The sequence below is a fragment of the Stegodyphus dumicola genome, chromosome 4, assembly GCF_044657685.1.
Source record: "Stegodyphus dumicola isolate Sdum_Otavi_A_Nest chromosome 4, ASM4465768v1".
Taxonomy (NCBI): domain Eukaryota; kingdom Metazoa; phylum Arthropoda; class Arachnida; order Araneae; family Eresidae; genus Stegodyphus; species Stegodyphus dumicola.
In genome coordinates this window covers 96,384,025-96,398,016 of record NC_140771.1, presented here as the reverse complement: position 1 = coordinate 96,398,016, position 13,992 = coordinate 96,384,025, and positions in this window count along the sequence as shown.

The following is a 13,992-nucleotide window of genomic DNA, read 5'->3' as shown; positions in this document are numbered from 1 at the left end:
AGTTTTATTAACTGAATTAAGAAACATTTTAAATTTTGCTTTTTATTAGCACATCTATAAATAATTATAACACCACAAATAAAAAAAATTATATGTATTTTTTGTCTGTAATCTAAAGTTTGGCCTACCTGTAATATATTTTGTTTGCTACCCCTTTTTTAATTCATTAGGTGCTCCGCCTTTATTGGCTACATGGCAAGGGAGGGATGCCCTGTGGAAAAAACACCAGAAACGCATGGAAAAAACACTAAAAAAACGCATGGAAAAAAACACCAAAAAAAAGCATGAAAAAACAATCACTAAAAAACGCATGGAAAAACAACAAAAAACGCCAATTTTAAGGGAAACTAATTCGTATCCACATAACACACGGGAAAAACCGCGAAAACGCCCATGAAACTAACACATTCATCCAGACTCGAACCCCAGGCCGAACTAATTGCGTTCAGTGGCTTTTATCGCTCGGTCGCAAGTGAGCTTGGTTATAAAGTGTGACCAAGCTCACCAACCATAAATATTAAATTCTTAGGCTGTCATTTCTTTCAAATAATTGTAACATGTTTAATTAAGCGTTAAATAACTTAATTTAAACTAAAAATAAACAAATTTTGAAAACTTTCTGAATATCTTAATGCTCCATCATATCCAACGTCTGTTAATTTGTGATTTTTGACTTTTTCAATTATTTCACAACCCGTTCTTTAATTGGGGAGTTTTCCAAAATTTTTTAATGCGTTTATGAAATGAATGAATAATAATATGCACTTTATTGGCTGAAATGTTTTTTGCGTTCAATTAAAAGATGCATAAAGATTATATAAGATATGTTACTAATTTTCTTTTAATCACATTACTGATTTATCACTGACTTCTAAAATTATTCAAAGCTCAGAACGTAAGAATTGTTACTTAATAACAGAAAATCAAGCAAATAAAAAAGAATTTTCTCTTACACATTAAAAATGCTAAGCAGTTGTAGAACCATCCATGAAATGTGTTAACCAATTCAAAATAAGATCCAAAAGTATTCACAAAACTATAAGCGAATTGACTTTTATTATGATTTAAAGGATTAAGTTTAGGTAAGGTTTTTTGCAAAAGACTTAAATGCAGATCCTGCACAAAACTAAATACCAGACAAGGAGAAGATGCGATTTATATCTGCGTCATATTATATTATACAGAGATGTATTTTTTATTCGTAACGATTCATGCTTACTCCTCCAGTATCTGCAAGAGCATCATATTCATATTGTTGCGTGCGTACGGGTTCGTATTAAATTGAATGCACAAGTCCGATGCAATGTGAATAAAAATTTATTATTATCACAACAAATAAAACAAAAAATGCTTAAATTCCCTCAGGTAATCGTACGATATCTCAATATCTCACAGTAATTATCTTTTAAACTAGGGGTCTTCAACCTTTCGCGCTCGAGAGCCACGTCAATAAATTTACAAAGGGGGCCACATGTCTGTCAAAAAACGTGTAGTCATAAAATTTATATAAAAAAGGTAGGTTTGTTTTGCAAGACTACAATTGATTCTAAGCGAAGAGATAGTTTTACAGATATGTATATATATACATTTGTTCCAAAAAGTCAACATGCATCGTTATATCAATGCAGAGTTCGTCGACATGATTTTCATATATGGGGCTGCATAAGGAAATATATTATCCGCTCAAAGGATGTAGAAGGAGCGATTCCCGGCTAGAAATCAGCCGGATCGTAGAACAATCGAGTGTCTTCGCCGGGAGTTAAGCTCGAGTAGATCGTTTCATGCGTCCATGCGTGATACTGGCATTGGAAGATATCGCAGAATTTCTGCAGTAGAAGAAAGAATGTTATAAACAGTATGGGATAATCCTTCATCAAGCTCGAGAGGTGTAGGACGTGCGTTGGGCATGAGCCATGCAACTGTTTGAGGGCTTTATATGAAGAGAGGAATGCATCCGTATCATTTGCAAAAAGTGCAAGCAGTGTCCCCTCACGATTACTTTCCACGTCCTCAACTTTGCTCGTTGGTGGACGAATGTGGTTCCAGCATAATAGAGGCCCAACTCGCTTCAGCTGGAATATCGGGAATCACCTAAACACTTGTCTACAACCGTTAATGGATAGGATAGGTCAGGTCAATTCCTTGGCCACCACATTCTCCTCATTTAACCTGCTTCGATTTCTTCTTTTGGGGTCATATTAATAGTCTCGTACATGAGAGTCCCGTCACATCTACAGAAGATCTTGTTGCTCACTTGGCTCTTGTTGCTGGACATGTGCTCGATATGACTGACATATTTTCTATTGTACGACTATACATGCGTCTCCGCTGTGAATCTTGTATCGCTGTTTGTGGTCGCTCTTTTGATCACCTATTGTAAACAGTTAGTTTTTTTTTTACTTTTGTCTTTACTTGTCTTTTCAGTTTCCTGTGATTCATACTGCTAAATTTTTGACATATAGTTCTGAACCACCTTATACATACATATATATATATATATATATATATATATATATATAAGTTTGATACTGCTGATTGCAATAAAAACGGAGGTTCACAACTAGATGTTATTGCAATCCCATACACAAAATTTCAACGTTCAACGGCAAATCTTTTTTAAGTTATGCGAGGTATATAAATACATATATAAAAACATATGTACGTACATACAGATGTCACGAAAAGTTCTTTTTTCGATCCATTTTTAAAACATTTTTACATTCCATTTCTTGAAAAAGTCCTTTATTCTGTCTATACATACAGAGGTCACCCAAACGAAGTTTTTAAAAGGATTCGGGAACGTTCAAAATGGATATTTCCTTTGAAATATAATATCCGAAATTTTTCGTGATTAAAATACCTACTTACTTCGTACAAGAAAGTTATAAACTGCTACTTTTTTCAAGTGAACATTGTTACACTTGCATAAAACTTGATAGCCTCAATTTTTATGAAATGTTTCTTTTTTAAATAAGCAAATCATTTATACTACATTAAGATTATAATTGCTCTTTCTTTTGCTTGCTTAGCAATCAATGTATAATTATGTGTAAATATTGACTCGAATAACACTGAAAAATTCAACAGAGGAAGAAATATTTCCTAATATCTTCTTTTAAATAATCATTAATGCCTTTATTTTTACTCAAAGAGTATATAAAAAGCCATGATCTCATATCTCCTAAAATCATGAAGAACTGTTTTCATAGTATTCTTAATTAATCTAAATTTTCAAAAAGCTCTCCAACTGTATCGCTTTTTTTACCATATAAAAAGAATAGCTTTAATATCTTTGAAAAGGTGTGGAAAATAAGCTCTTTTATTCCTTCATACCTAGAAACATATTATATCCAAAGATAGGAAACAGAAATGCAGTCTTACTTAGGTGTAAGCCATGTGATTGATTCTTGTTACAAGTTCTCCTGTGTGGTAGGCGAAAATACTCCAATAAAGAAAGGGAGCTATCTTTTGTATTATCTTAATTAATTTCTGTTGGTGTTTTGATAGAAACTGCTTTTGCTGTATCAATAACTGCCTTTAAATATGATTCCGAAGTTATATATAACTATTCTCGAAAGACTGACACTTTTCTTTGTATTTGCTGAATCCATAGGCTATTTATATTTTATTTTGGGTACTTTGTTAGAATTCTTATAATTCGCTAATTGCTTAGTCAAAAATATCACTTTATTCTTCTTTTATTAAATGATTAAGAACCTTTCCATATATTTTCTATCAACCGTCTGTTATTTTCATAATTAAACGCTCCTGTCTCCATACGATTGGAAAATTTAATGTCCTCAGCCTCTATGGAAAGCCATAAGTAAAAATTCAGTCATTCTTCTGTTTCTATTAACTTAATTCTATTAACTTCTGTTTCTATTAAATTTAATTGAATGCTAATTTTCGGAAGGTGTACGGCAAAAAAACTTATTTTGCTTTCATAAGTAATGAATTAATATTCATTAGCTACTTTGCAACCAGTAAAATAATAAAAAAATTCCTTTTCTGTGACAATTTCAAAATATTATTTTATTCTTATGCAGCAGATATCGAGTAAATGTTGTATGCGTTGCCTTGATTAATAGCAAATATAACTAAAAACACATTGCAACTAGTTACGGATAATTATTTAATTCAAATGCAGTAAATATTTTTTTCTCTTTGTTACTTCCTACAATCTGTGAATGACAATTACAAATAAAAATCCCTGTATCACAAAAAGTCTGTATAAAATGACAAATAAAAATATATTTAAATTTAATGATTTTTAATGATTTTTGGGAAACATATTTTCCGCTGCATGTGTGTATAGTATAACGTAATTAAATGGTATAAAAGCCATTTTTAAAGCAAGAATACTTTCTAAATAACTACAAAACATAGCTAAAATAAATATATAAATAACTAATTTTCCTCAAATGTCTGTTGATATATTTGCGATTAGGGTCTGGAATTGTTTCTAGACTATTGTCACACTCTCGTTTTCGGCATAAGGTAAAAGAATGGGCTCAAAGCCTGTTTTATGAAGGCATCAATGCTGCAGAAGTTCTACTATAGTGAAAGGAAAATAAGCAATTAATTATATCTACAGTGGGAGAATAAACATTAAACGAATGACAGATTAAACTGTCTGAAAACAGAAAGGTACGTATGATATACTGCTCTTGAAAACGTTTTTCATAGAGGTAATATAATAAGTAATAATAAATTAAATGAACTAATAAACTAGCACAATCAACAGAACTCTGTAGCTAAATGTAATTCCGTTGGAGCCGAGTCCAATTTTATCAAAGCGCTGCTATTACATTTTGTTGAAAGTAGAAATTGCAATGCTTGATGGGAAAGGTGGAACCTAAGCAGCTGAAGGCTTTCTTACTTCTTTCTATTTAACACACAATATTTCCTTGCTTATTTTCAGAGGTCAAACTATTGCTTGCACTAACTCCCTAATTAATTTAAATTTAGACTAGAAGAGAAACACGCTAATGTGACAATCAAAATCGTAAAAACAACCTTGTATTTAGCGTAAGTATATTGAAACACTCAATCGATTTCGAGGGCAGCTAAAGGTCCCTCCTCATCAGGAGAAAGCAATACCTAGAAAGAAGAAAAATAAAGGCGAAGGAGTCTCAGAAACACGTGGTCCTTATCCGTACTGCACGTGGTTATAATCGGTTACACTGGTTAAGTTAGACTGGCCTCTTACATTTACTGAGCCAGGCTATCTGATCAAATATGTAACACAAAGGACAAGAAAAATTAAAAATTAGAGAAGTTAAAAATAAGAAGCGAGGGGCAACTGCACCTTCACGCTCAAAATCTGAACTTCGAATAATGATATTATGCATTCGGAAACTTTCCCATTTGCTTAATGCCATTTGCTTTCCCATTTACCACACAAGCGCATTCTTTTTCAGCTTCCAAAAGAATTACGGTAACATTCCTGAAAACATCTAATCTATAATCATTTGTTACGTCATAAATTAGTTGCAGATTTATTTAATTTCAAGTCAGTTTCAGTCATTTCGAGTCTTTTATTTCAGCATTGAATGCGCGAGTCACTTTTTTCTAATCTAAATCTAAGTATAGATGGTGCTGAATTGACTTATTCTATTTCCCGTCGATAGCTATAATATCATAATAAAATAACACTACACACATTACACAGTTTCAATACATTAATTTCCCATAGCGACACTCTGGCGCTAAGTTTCACCTCACAGAGTAACATATGAATCGCAACTTCCAATGTACCACAAAATCAAATTTTTTTTCACAGAACACATTTCAGTGCCAATTCCGGTGGAGCATGCGCCATTAGCCAAGATTTCGCTCTGGCGCCAAGCATTTCTCAGCTAATGCAAAACACTCCCGGCGTTGAAATTAACAATTTCAAAACTATTATTTCAATAAATGTAAATATAAAGGCACTACAATAAATTACTTCACAATAACAAATCACAATATTGAAAAATATACATTCAAATTATTAGAACAAATACCAGTTTATAATAGAAATAAACCATCATTCTACAGGAAGTATACATATATCTCGAACATTTCGTTTCAGCAAATGCTGATTAGGCAATCTTACAGTTACTACTCTTATTTTGATATCCCTACCATGAAAAACCTCAGCTATTTTCCCAACTAACCATTTGGTTGAAGGCAAATTTTCACCTTTTATTAATACAAGAGTTCCCAACTGAACGTCATCCTTTAAAAATTTCCACTTGTGACGTTCTTGTAAATTATTAAGATAATCACGTTTCCATAATTTCCAAATTTTTTGTGTATACTTAGTGGTCCTTTGCCATTTAGAAAGTCTGTTCCCATTTATGTTGGATAAATCTGGCTCAGCTAGAGTTGTGATAGGTCTACCAACCAAAAAGTGACCTGGGTCAAAGTTTCAAAATTATTGTAATCAGCTGAAATTGGAGTAAGAGGTCTTGAGTTCAATACTCCTTCAATTTTAGTTAAAAAAGTTTTAAATTCTTCTAAAGTTAAACACTGATTACCAATAACTCTCTTCAAATGACTGAAATGATTTAACCCCGGCCTCCCAAATACCACCGAAATTTGGCGACTTTGGAGGAATAAATTTCCACTCGATACCTTCAGTGGTATAAAAACTCGCTAAATTCTCATCTGGAAACTCAACCAATTTTTGCAATTTTTTTAGTTCTACACTAGTAGCTTTGAGGTTTACACACTTACCTCTTTTTAATTGATTTATTTCTTCCAGAAACTTACTTTTTTGGACCTCTAATAAAATATACACTTCAGCATCCTTTATCTCTTCTAAAGTAAGTACTCCGTACCTCCTTACCTGAGGGTTCTTAAGATGATGGATAAACCTGAAAATGAAACTTACAATACGAATAAGTTTAGTATAATTAGAAGACAAATTAAGAATATCATTAAAGAGGTTTGGTTCATTACATGCAGTTAAAACTAAGTTAGAATCGTTATGAAGTTCATTGTCCTTTTTAAGTTCATTTGGACATACTTTTTCAACTACCTCAAATGATAAGTCCTGATGAGGAATCTCCGAGCATGTTAGAAAGTCACAGCATGACCACCATTTGGAACAGTTCACAAGAAAGTCAATTTGAACACCACGCGTCATGACATCTGCTGGGTTCTCTTTTGTTGAACAATAGAACCACTCTGTCGGCTGTGTTAACTTCCTAATCTCGTTAACTCTGTTGGCGATGAAAGATTTCCATTTGGTACTGGTACCTTTAATTCAGCATAGCACTATTTTGGCATCAGTCCAATAAAATATTCTCGAGATTTCTTTTGATCGAGCAATTCTTTCACTTCAGAACCTAAACGCGCTGCTTGTAATGCACTTCAAGACGAGGCAACGTAATTCTTTTCACAGGTGCAACACGACATTTTGATGCGACGAAACTCACAGAAATTTCTTCTTGTTTACGCAGTTTTACGTAGACAATAGTATCGTACGCCCTCTGACTAGCTTCTGAAAAGCAATGGATCTCTATGGAATCGGCTTCGGGATTCAAAATGAATCTGGGAACTGCAATTTTACTTAGATGATGACACTCACAGCACCACTTTGCCCACTCTTGACAGATATCTGTAGGTAGTTCATCATCCCATGTCAATTTTCGAACCCAAAGTTCTTGTAGCAAGAATTTAAGTCTAACAGTAAATGGAGTTATTAACCCAAAGGGATCAAAAATCTTTCCGGCAGTTTTCAAGATGAACCGTTTCATGTTACGCTTATTCTTAAGGAATTCCATTAAACTGTCTGTGTCTATACTCAGACTGTCTTCATTAGTATCCCAAGATCTTAAGTTTCTCGTTCGAGTCATTGATTTTATGTGGATGGATCTCGAATTCTTCTTTTTCCCATTTTCTCATCAGCTCAGGATCATTGGATACCCATTTACGCAAGTTCATATTTGCTGCACTCATAATTTGTTTAGCTTTTCGCGATAAGCTTAGAGCCTCATCTGTACTGTCCTGTCCTGTCCAGTAATAAAATCATCAACATAAACACAAGAATTCAATATTTCAAATACATCTGGCTGCTCATCTCGATATTTTCTAATGTGTCCTTTAATTCTTGCAGCCAACAAAAACGGACTTGACTTAATCCCAAAATTTACGCGCTTGCATCTATATGTCGCTAGTTTTAGGTCATTTAATTGTGTGTTTTCCACAAACAGGAATCGCACTACGTCTTGATCTTTTTCTGCCAAAGCAATCTGCAAAAATGCTTTTTCTACATCCGCTGAAATTGCTACTTTATTTAATCGGAAATTAAATAGCAGATGGAACATTTTAGTATTTAAATTTGTCCCTGTCCATAGACAATCGTTCAGTGATAGCTGCCCGAACTCATGTCAGCTGCCATCAAACACTATTCTAGTCTTCGTTAAAGCACTGGTTTCTCTAAATACCGGTTGGTGTGGTAGGTAAAATACTGGTTTACCGATAGGTATATTTTTATCTGACACTCTTTCAATGATACCTTGCTTGAGATAATCATCTAATATTTCACTATATGTAGAAAACAGTTTTTTGTCATAATGTATTCGCTTTGCAAGAGTTTTTAATCTATTTTCCGCTACTCGATAATTATCAGCTAATTCACTCCAGGGTAAAGTAACTTTCCCTTTTCCAAGGTAAAGTAACCTCGTAGCGACCAGCTTTAAAACAAACTGTCTTATTAAATATTTCCAATGCTTTGTCTTCCTCATGACAATAAGGATCATTGAGACACAGTAACACGCCGAATAAATACTAATTCAGAAGTCAAACAACAAAAATCAGCGTGATATTTACAAAATTTTCATTGCGGTTTTGCAGCTGAGGATGGTGGTTCGGTAAAACCATCGAAACTAGTCCTGTGAAAATTTTGTAAATATAACGCTGATTTTTGTTGTTTGACTTCTGAAAAAGGATCATCTTTAATTCCTAATGATTCTAGTTCAAAAAACATATTCAATTCACTCTCTGAATTATCATTTATTAACCCACAATACGATAAATTATTTCTCCGTGAATCATTTACATTTCCACTAACTATATATCCAAACACACTATTTTGTAATATCAAGCCTGTGTTAGGAACATAGATTTTACCAGCTCGTAACATATCATAAAAAACTTCCGCGCCGAGCAACAGGTTTACTTTCTCTGGTATATAAAATTCCGGATCCGCTAAATTCACCTTCTCAGGAATCACAAGGTTACTAACATCGATAAACTTTGCGGGAGTTAAACCTGCTATTTTTGGAATTACCAAAACCTCTAGTTTCCTTTTATACATTTGTTCCTGATTACAGATAAGATCAACTGTTTTTCTTTTTATCGTAGTCAGAGTCGTAGCTAGGGTTTTGCAGCGCCCAGGAACAACTGAAAATTTCGCGCCCCCTTCTGCTTGCCAAGGATGGAAAACATTTAATTCTAAAATGTCGTAACATCAGTTTAGCGCCCTTTGGATTCTGCGCCCGGAGACAAATGCCCCCCTTGCCTCCATCTAGCTACGCCCCTGATCGTAGTTGAAATACCTGATATACTGCAAACCGAAATATTTGTCTTTTCCCTTTTTAAATTAAGTATGTCCGCTAATTCAGTGGTACAAAAACAAGAAACACTTCCACTATCACATAACGCTTTCACCTTAATTAAAGTTCCATCATTAGTCTCAATGAATACAAAGGCAGAAGATAAAATCACATTTTTCCCACTGTTAGTACCAGTAGCGGCTGTAAAGGTTTCGTTTTGAGTTTTAGCTGTTTTAGCTTGAAATGCAGGTGGGTGTGCATTCAACGCATTGCTGTTTTGATCACCCAACTCCTGATCTGAAGTGTCTGCTCTTTCTACTGTGGTGCCAATGGAATTATTTTCGTTTTGATAACACAAGAGAAAGCTATGTTTTTTCTTACGCTTCTTGCACAAGTAATTAGAACGGCAATTTCTCACTGTGCAAATTAAAACTACAAAAATATAAATTCTGTTTTTTTCACAAATTCTACCCTTTCTTTTACACTTATTTTCTGAAAATTAGGACAATTAAAAAGCTTGTGATTCCTCAAATTACGTAACCTACACGAATTCTGCATATGTGTTTCATTTGCATTAGAAACGACAGCGGTAACTCTATGTGTAACTTTTTTTTTGAGTTAGTCACACTATTTGAAGCGTTGAGAGTTCTTGCATGATCTTTAAAAAATTCTATAAGATCTGTTAAATTAGGCAAATTCTCTTTCTCTAATTTTCTTTTCCACCATATTTTGGTGTTAGGATCTAATTTTTGCCCTAAAATGTATGCAAATACATTGGAAGAAAAACCGTTAACACTCTGATTTAAAACTTCTAATGACCTCACGCATTCATTTGTAATGTCAATTAAGTTTAATATTGCTGACGCAGACTCATTTTGCATAGGATGCATATTCATAAATCGTCTCAGATGAGCATACACTTGTTCGCTGTGATTAGAGAACCTTTCTTCTAGTAATGAAAAGGCTAATTTATAATTAGAGTCAACTATGGATATTGACTGCACTATACGATAAGCATCTCCTCTTAGCGCAGATTTTAAGTACTGTAATTTGACTGCATCTGTTAAATTAGGATTTGAATCAACGCTGGCTAAAAAGATATCTTTAAATGAAAGCCACTCATGTAAGTTACCCGAAAACGTTGGCAAAGTAATTTTCGGTAATTTAACGTTGTTCTCAGTATTCGTGCAAACCGAAAGCTCCGATTTAATTTCTTTGGAAAGTTTAGCTAATTTACGATTTAATTCGACTTCTACATCTAAGAGAATATCGTCAATCTCTTCTTTCTCTTTTACATAAGCATCAATACTTTCTTCCGTACATGACCCGAACAAAGAATCGAAATTAGAATTTATTTCTGTCTCAAACACTTTTAATGTTTTCCTTAGTACTTCCAAGTCACTTCCTTGGACATTTTCGTCCACAACCTTTTGTTTTAACTTTGTTAACTGTGTTTTCAATGTACGTTTTTTCGCTAATACCTCCTTTAGTGACATTTTAATTATCAAAAGTCAATAAACAAATAAAAGCTTCAAAAAGGTACAATCAGCTTCAAAAAGGAGGAGGCTACTTACTCTTTTGTTTCTACAGAACTTCAATCTGGAAGTATCCTATGTAATTCTTCATTTTACAAAACCGAAAGTAATATCATAGTCTCATAAGCTTCATTAGCTGTTCCGGCTCTGATCGGCCACAAAACTTCAATTAACTTATTCTATTTCCCGTCGATAGCTATAATATCATAATAAAATAACACCACACACATTACACAGTTTCAATACATTTATTTTCCATAGACACTCTGGCGCTAGGTTTCACCTCACAGAGTAACATATGAATCGCAACTTCCAATGTACCACAAAATCAAATTTTTTTCACAGAACACATTTCAGTGCGAATTCCGGCGGAGCATGCGCCATTAGCCAAGATTCCGCTCTGGCGCCAAGCATTTCTCAGCTAATACAAAACAGGTGCTAATGGGAGTTTTTCACTCTTGAAACTGAAGAAGGTTCTATATTTCAAACCTTTAAATTTAGTCCTCCAAATTTATGAAAATTACTCGATTTATGAAAATTTATGAAAAACTGATTCGGTTCGGCTTAGTATCTCCAGCAACACAGATGGTGCTATTCAAACTGCAGGACAGTGAATTGTAGGGAGAGATGTTAGAATTCTTGTCAGCATGCAATGTAAAGTTTTGTCTTTTATTAACCCTTTAACTGTCAAGTTATTTTGATGATTTGGGTACACAAATTGTCAAATTTTTTTATTGGAAAAACCAAATGTAGCCGAAATAAACATCTCCCGATATATATTCGGGTATGACAATACGATGCACTCAAAAAAAAAAAAAAATTACCCCGAGAAATGCTCGGGCGTGACATTTTCGAACACCAGTATCTCGGGCATGACAGTTAAAAGGTTAAAAAAACGCATAAAACACAAATGATCTTCCCCTCCTTAATTTGCTTAAGAATTTTCAGGACCTGTCTCACGCAGAACCTTTATTTAGCAAAATGTACATTTACAGTCTTAAACACATGACTTTTTCTTTAATCAATCAAATACTTTTTAATCCAATGTCAACAAGTAACTGAATGTATGCAAATCTCATTTGTTATTTTATGCCATTCCTGCTTGGGCTATTGTTTAAACTAATACTCTATTTAACCAAAACATTTTAAAATCCATCTTTCTTTCATAGGTGTAAAAATTCAAGCGCGTTTTTTTTTTTTTTTACGTTGTACAACAAGGGAGGGGTTTAAAGGATAATCTCATAAGAATGGGGGAAAACTCCATTTTTTACAGGTCGATTCGCATAAAAATTACAGGACAATTCGCATAAAATTTGATTAAAATGCTGGCTTCGATGCATTTTAATTAGAGTTTATCAGAATTAAAAGGTCCTTGAGTGTATTTGAAAACGCAAACTAGTAATGCATTAGTCAAGTATGAAACCGAACTGTTATTCTAATATGTTGATAATTATTTTTGAAAGTCTGTTTTGCGTTAGCCGGACTAAGTTCTGACTATTTTATATTTGAATATGTCAAAAAAATATCCTTTATATGCTTATGAAAATTGCGAAAGATTCGAAGAATAGAATTTTGATAGAATCAGTCAGATATGCCTAAAGGAATATAAGATGAGGTCTCTTACGGATGACGATAAACGAGGTCAAAACAGACGAGGTTTGTCGTTGATACTGTAAAGTTCCCCACTTTGTAAATGCTAAGTTATAGTTAAACGTGAAGAATCTTAAGAACTGATAAGCGAATAATCGCTTGAGTTCGTGTTACAAGAAATAACAAGATGGAAGGGTAAATAACCCTTTATTATTCAGATAAGATTTAACAGAATTCCGTCTTGAAGTGCGCAATAAAAACCGACGCTTGGGCTTGAACTTAAGGCTAAGAAGTAATCTAAAACTAATCTAAAGAGATATAGCCAAAGCTATCAATATTCTAACCGAGTTGGTACCTTAACGTTAACAGACTGCGAAGCTATCAAGGGCCTAAAGTACGATCGAGCGTAATAATAGCTTTCGAGAGAGTAGCCTAAAAAAGGCGGACGCGTGCAGCCAGAATACCTGGTACCTCTTTCTCTAAGACTGAAGAACTTCGCGGTTAAATGCCTCTCTTCCTCATTATGTATTCATACGTGATTCTAAAACTACGTTCTGACCGGAAGTAGTAAGTTCAGAATTTGACAGGAAAGAAGTTTAACTCAAAATTTAACTGTTAATAAAATTAACATAATCCTTACAATACAGTCACATTAGTTCAAATTTCATTGCTTTAACAGCAAACAGAACAAGCATCTGATAGCAAAAATGAACTTGTTACAAAGCAATGATTTAAAAATCTTCTTGAGCTTGTTATTACACGGCAATTATTTGCAAAACAAGATTAATTTTGCGCTCTAAACAAATAAAATGTCTTTAAACGTGAATGTCATTGTGTTCCTCTCACTTCATTCGTAAGGGTTGAGCTTTTGATATGCTACAAAGAGGCTGTACCTAAAACCCTCGCAGCAAAGACGAATTTTTGGCGCAGCATGCCGAAAGGCAATTGTGATCTTCTATAAAATAGCCATAATTAAAATATAGTGCCCATCAGGGAATAAATCTTTGCGATCAACTACCTTGATCTAAGCGTTAGATGTAATATCGTTTTATCTGACTAAAGTATCTTGTCAATCAGGAAATATTTAATAAGCAAAATTAACTCTTTCTGTAGATTGAGTTGAGTCTCTCATACTAATGCTATCAAACGTTTTGACCTCGTCCAGCACGAGAAAAGTGACACATTAATTTGTTATTCCTTGCAGCATCGGTAAAATTTACGATTCTGGCCATTAACGTAATTGTAGGAAGACCTATTTTTGAAGCCAAAGTGGTGGTCTGGGAGTTTCTGGGAGTTCGGTCATGATTTTTCTAAAGCCTGGT